Source organism: Benincasa hispida, chromosome 12 (assembly GCF_027475165.1).
Source record: "Benincasa hispida cultivar pf3 chromosome 12, pf3_genome.v1.1, whole genome shotgun sequence".
In the NCBI taxonomy this organism is placed as follows: Eukaryota; Viridiplantae; Streptophyta; class Magnoliopsida; order Cucurbitales; family Cucurbitaceae; genus Benincasa; species Benincasa hispida.
This window is the reverse complement of record NC_143489.1, coordinates 22,904,370-22,911,384: the sequence shown is the minus strand read 5'-3', so window position 1 is coordinate 22,911,384 and position 7,015 is coordinate 22,904,370. Positions and strand designations below refer to the sequence as shown.

General features: G+C 39.2%; 1 pseudogene; it reads left to right on the top strand.

Moving 5' to 3' along the window:
* Positions 1–438: 438 nt before the first annotated feature.
* On the top strand, positions 439–536 carry LOC150031873 (small nucleolar RNA R71; annotated as a pseudogene).
* The last annotated feature ends 6,479 nt before the right edge of the window (positions 537–7,015 follow it).

Below are 7,015 nucleotides of genomic sequence, written 5' to 3'. Positions count from 1 at the left end.
TGGTTTCGCCACTCGGGGTTATATGTATCAGAATATGGATTATTTCTCATGAAGCATACCGACTGCGGGTTTGTTGGGCATTCTTCCATTGAGTGAGCATCTCTGCAAATGACACAACTTGCAGTCGTTTGAGCAATTGCTCTAACCTGCCCTTTCTTCGCTCCCGTATTATTAATTACAATGCCTTGTATCAAACTCATCATCGCAGTCATTTGATTTTGCAGGGATGTGATGGCCCCATTATTTGCATCATTGTCTTTAATTCTTAATCTTTGATCGCTTTCCCTCCAATACTCGTAATTTTTGGAAATGCGATCAAGTATACTCTTTACCTCCTCATATGTTTTGTCGAGTAGACCACCAGTGGCTGCCGCATTGGCAGCGGTATGCGAAGCGGGATTCAAACCATAAAAGATTTTCATCTGAAGGCAGTCTGGCAAACCATTATGTGGACAGTCCTAAACCAATCTCTTAAACCTCGCTCAGGCATCACTGAGCGATTCGTCCATGTCTTGTTGAAAATTTTATATGAGTTTCCTTCTTCTAACGTTCTAAGTAGGCGGAAAATATTTCTTCATAAATTTCTCTATGACCTGTTCCAATGAAGTGATCTCTCCCGGTTTGAGAGAATACGCCCATTTTCTCGCCTCATCACAAAGAGAAAATGGGAACAAATTTAGTTGAACTTCTTCAGCAGAGATGTTCGGGAACACAAAAGTATTGCAAATTTCAATAAAGCTTCGGAGGTGGGCGTGCGGGTCCTCGCCAAGCCGTCCTCCGAATTGTCCTGCAGTCTGGATCATTTGCAGCATCACCAGCTTCATTTCGAATCGGCTTCCATCGAGGGCAGGCATCATGATTCCTGGAGAGAAATCATAGAGGTTTGGCGATGCATAGTCCCTAATGGACCTATTGCGATCGTTAGCCAGAAGGATTGAATTCGCCATGACGTTGTTTTCGTTTGGTGCTCCATTTCCAGGCTGCTCCACCATCTCTTCTTTATCTGATTGTTGTTGGCGGTCTCTTAATCTCCATCTAAACAATCTCTCAATCTCCTGGTCATAATTCGCCAGAGATTGAGAGTCTGCAAAGAAATCAGAAAAATTACCATTAGCACACTATTTTGCCCAAGTCCCCGGCAACAGCGCCAAAAACTTGATGCGTTATTTTACGAAGTGAAAATGTGGATGACATGCAATGGTGAAAAATGTGTTGAGCACTCAAGTTTCCTCAACGGAATCCAAGTGTAAACTCCACTAAGTTTCCTGGTAAGTCCAGGGTCGAACTCAGGGACTTGTGAAAATAGGTTGCGTCGGTAATTTTTAGAAAACTTTGTGGTAACCGGATAAATCAATAGTTGTTGAGGTTGTTGTATCGGATTGCGTGATAGATGCACTGAGTATGCGGATGAACGGGTTGAGAAGGTCTTTAGCTAGCATTACTTGGGAATGCGTCAAACTATGCGATCATTCTACAACTATGCACAGCAAGTCATTTTCCAATGCAAATGCGATGCTCCTAAGTCTAGGATGCATGTGTTGAATGCTAAAGTGTCCATAGAGCTTATTTCTAAGTCTCTACTCTTGTCCTATGCGATGATGCAAGATGCATAAAGGCAAGGTGATTGCACACAATCATATCCTATCTCTAAGATGCATGTGATGTGTTAATAGAAAACAGTGCTTATTTCTAAGCTCCTATCTCTTGATTATGCGTTCTAATCTGACTCTTCCGAGCCTAGATTCTAACCTGACTTTCCTAAGCCTAGATCCTGTCCTTAGACTACCCTCCCAAGTATCTCTAATGGACGAATGAGGCATACATAATACAAGATAATCGCATAGAATGAAGATCCCCAGTTAAGCTAACTAAGTGCTTCTCAACCCATTCAACAGATTTACCTACTCATGCGTAAATAACAGAGAGTGAACAGATATAGAGAAGGAAATTTCATTTTTATAAATAAGTTTGAATACAAAATAGCAATGGAAGATAAAGGTAGAGAGCCTGGTAGCAATTCCTTGCTGACCAAGGCTTTTACACTGTCAATCTCTATTCGGTTCAAAAGATATTCCTGCTTCTGCGGGCGTCGACCCTCTCTCTGTCCGTGAAGCTTCTGACGCTCTCCCAAGCTTACCAGAACGATCTGTCGGCAAAACCTCCTTCTCTTGCGTCCGCCTTAAAATAAAAGAAAATCTAAAAACTAGGCTTAACTATCAACAGAACTGTGAACTCATAAAATGGCGAACTGGTGAACCGGTTAACCCCTTTTCTGAAGGATGCCTCTAGTATTTATAGAGCTTCGGGGTGAAGGCAGCTTCTCTCTTATGATTGCTCGGATGGGATGGCTTTAATTCCCTGACTGATGCGCTGAATATTTATCACCGAAAAGCTGAATGTACTTGTTATCGTTAGCGGCTGTTAACTTAATTCGGATTCGACCGTCATCAACTTTCTGTCCCATTGCGATTAATTATGCCTTTCACCCAGATACGCCCACCAAGTTGCGGCAATCCTTCTTGAGCAAATGTTTGCAAACACAATCACCACAAAGCCTTGCGGTAATGCTGCGCTCGACCAATGATTTTCTATGATTGCAATTTCCACCTTTCGTCAACGCATATTCTGCATAAAAACAAAAAAAATCAACTTTTTCTATGTGATGAACACATGCGACCGCAATATTATGAATTTTACGCTTTTTGGACACAATCTAACATATTTTATCAACGCAAAAAAGCATTGTTTAAGAACTTAGTACTATGATAACGTTCATTTCTGCCCATTATCAGTTGCACATGCAAGTTTTCCTAATAAGATCCAAGTATAAATCTCACTAGTTTTCCTAGTAAGTCTAGGGTCGAACATAGGGACTACTGAGTTACTATGCGACAGTAAATTTGATTCCTTTGCGGTGGCAAAAACAAATAAGTTGAATGGTGTTTTATTTGAGTATATTTCCTATGTGACGGATTCGAGTAAAGAGGTGATGAAATCTAGAATTACAATAATATGCGATGAACAGGTTGAGAAGGAATTTAGCTAACACTTCCTAAGATTGCGTTCAAGTTATGCGATCATGCCACACACACACAACAGCATGTCATCTCCCAATGAAAATGCCATAATTCCTATTTCTAGGACGCATGCGATGTATACGATAATGTCGATAGGACTTATGTCTAAACATCTATTCTTGTCTATGCGATGATGAATGATGCACACACACACAAGGTGACCGCATACTATCATATCCTATCTTTAGGGTGCATGCGATGTGTTAATAGCAAACTGGACTTATTCCTAAGTTTCTATCTCTTGCTTATGCGATTCTAATCTAACTCTCCCAAGCCTAGATTCAAATCTGACTTTCCCAAGCCTAGATTCTATTTTTAGACCACTCTTCTGAGCATATCTAAAGGGTGAATGACGCGTACATAAGACAAAATGATCGCATAAAGTGAAGATCTTAGGTCATGCTAGCTAAGTACTTCTCAACCCATTCGGAAATTTAACTACTCATGCGAAGTATTGAGAGATTGACCACAAGTTGAAATGAGATTTCCATTGTCTATAGATTAAATGCAGAATACAGAATAACAATAGAATGTAGAGATAAGAAGCCCGGTAGAAATGTCTTGCTTCCCGTGGCCTTTTACACTGTCTTTTCACTCCAACTCTACTCAGATGAATATCCTTGCTTCCGCAAGTGTTGGCCCTCTCTCCTTTTGTAGCACTTCCCGACAATCTTTCAAGCTGTCCGGGAATGATCTCTCGGCGTCTTCTTCTCTTCATTCGTCTCCGTCTTCTAAGTATGACTATGAAAAGACTAACAACTAACTATCTTGTATATGATCTTTATTCTATATGGAGAACTTGTTTAACGATGGTGGCCTTCGGTATTTATAGAGCTCAAGGTGAAGAAGCTTTTTTCTCTAATGATTGCAATGATGGGCGGTCATTAAATCTCTTGCTCTGATGCGCCGATTTATGGCCACCAAAAGTTGAGTGTACTTGCTACAGTGTATCGTTAACGACTTGTCAACTAAATTCGGATTCGACCGTCATTAGTTTTTCGTCCCATCATGATTTATTATGCTTTCACGTTGATGTGCCGTCTTTATGCGGCCACCTTCTTAAGCAACTTCTCGCGAGCGCATACGATCGCATGACTTTGCGATCGCAATCTTTTAATGCGTGCGAACGCCTAATTCCTTGGATCACAATTTTACTTGCGGCAATGCATTTTTCCTGTACAAAATAAGTAAATTAGCTACTTTTATGCGATCACAATATTCTCAGTTTAACGCTTTTGGACATTATTTTGTATATTTTTATCGTCGCATTCCCTCATTGTTTTACTTATTTTCGCTGTAATAACATGCATTTCTACCCGTTATCAGTGCACAATCTTGGGAAATGTTAGCTAAACCCCTTCTCAATCCCTTCATCGCATACTTATTGTAACTCTACGTTTTCATCACTCCGCGTTCAACTCCGTCGTGTAGGAAAAATCTAAAACAAAACACTATCCACCTTTTTTTTTTACCACCGCAATAGAATCAAAAAGTCTGTCGCATATCTACCTAGTAATCCCTGTGTTCGACCCTAGACTTACCAAGAACCTAAGAAGTCTTCTACTTGGGCTTTGTTAGGAAAAATTGAATGATCATCGCATAACATACATCATTGCGTACTCACACCATCGCATCATAATTTTACGCATCACCAGAATCAGGTATCCCACCTTAATCCTTATACTACAGACCTATCTAGGTTATCACTTAAGGCATGATCCACTTGTATATCACATATACATGCTTAAGTTCACATAAGATAACTAAGGAGCTTTGTTTTGGATATGAGTAAATGCAAGAATTAAATAACACTTATGTTATTCATTAAGAAATGTGTATCTTTACAAAACAACGAGACACCAAGAGAATTAGGACACCAATCCCAACAATCTCCCACTTGTTCTAATGACTCGGGAGACTAATGTACAATACAATATAAAAAATGTACAATATACAATAAACAAGGGCATACCCCAGTATCATTTCTCACTTGCACTAGACAAGATGTCGCATGTCCTGCAGATCCAGACTTTCCAGGTGACCCTAACACTTTAGCAGTGAGGGCCTTTATAAAGGGATCAGCAACGTTGTGCTCCGATGCGATTTTCGTGACTATCACATCACCGCGATCCACAATCTCCCTGATCAGGTGATATTTCTGTTCGATGTGCTTACCCCGACGATGACTCTGAGGCTCCTTCGAATTTGCCACAGCCCCGCTGTTATCACAATACAGTGTGATAGCAAATCCATATTTGGAACAACTTCCAAATCTAAAAGGAACTTCCTCAACCAAATAGCCTCTTTAGCTGCTTCACAAGTCGCTATGTGTTCAGCTTCCATAGTAGAGTCTGTGATGCATCTTTGCTTGATGCTTCATCATACTACAGCCCTTCCATTCAGAGTAAACACTGACCCTAATGTCGATTGCGAGAATCTCGATCAGTCTTAAAGTCAGAGTCTGTGTATCCTGTAAGGATCAGATCTTTATCTCCATACACAAGCATGTAGTCCTTTGTTCTCCGAACATACTTGAGGATCGTCTTGACTGCCGTCTAGTGATCAAATCCTGGATTAGACTGATACCGACTGATAATCCCTACTGCATAGCAAATTTCTGGTCTGGTACACAACATTGCATACATCAAGCTTCTTACAGCAGAAGCATAGGGAATCCGTCTCATCTCCTCACTTCTTGAGGTGTCTTAGGAAATTTATCCTTAGACAAAACGATTCCATGCCTGAAGGGTAATAACCCCCTCTTGGAATCCTACATTCTATACCTGATCAACATTTGATCAATGTACAATGCCTGAGATAGGGCTAACCGTTTGTTCTTACGATCCCTAATAATCTGGATCCCTAGAACATACTATGTCTCACCCAAATCTTTCATTTTGAACTGGGTAGCTAACCAATTCTTAATGTTAGTAAGATACCCTACATCATTCCCAATGAGTAGGATATCATCCACATACAGCACCAGGAAAGCTACTGAGTTGTTGATGATCTTCTTGTAAACACAAGGCTCATCAACGTTCTGGTCAAAGCCAAACGACTTGACAGCAGTGTCAAATCTGATGTTCCAAGTTCTAGATGCTTGTTTCAGACCCATAAATGGATATTAAAATTGTAAACTTTTTGCTCTTGATCCTAAACTACGAACCCCTATGGTTGAGTCATATAGATGATCTACTCAAGATTACCATTAAGCTATGAAGCACAGATACTTCAAGTGAGGCAAAGAATCAGTATCAAACACTTATCGGATACCGATACTTCCCAGATACGTATCTGACACGCGATTTGACGTATCTATTTCTATGCGTACATTTTTTTAAAAAAAAAAGAAAAAATATAAGTAACTCATCTAATCTTTCCCAATCTAAAATTAGGAAACTTATTTAAAAAGCTCACTACTCGAGTCCAAAACTAAAAATAAATAAATAAATAAATAACGGACTAAACCCTAGACTAGAATCATCTAATCTCCATCTTCACATTTGAATCCCCACAAAGTCCACAAAAATATAAACCATATGGATATCTTCAACAATAAATTCTCCGTTTATCTTCATACTTCTCTCTCTAATCTTCTTCTTCTTCTTCTTCTTCTTCTTCTTCTTCTTCTTCTTCTTCTTCTTCTTTGCAATATGAGTCACTTTTCTTTTGCACTTTATTAACTATTGTACTTCAACATCTTAGATGTTGTTTTTTTTGTATTGTATTTCAGTGTTTGTATTCTATTTTGTGCTATTGTTATTAACTTGTATGTTAAATTTATCTATATCCTATATTTTTTTAAAGAAAAAAATGTTCTTCAATGTATCGGTATCCTCGTTTTTTAGAAATATATATATTTAAAAAATATATTAAAAAAATGACGCATCCTTAGACGTATCTGTATCTTAGTTTTTTAGAAATTGGTGAATCGCCGT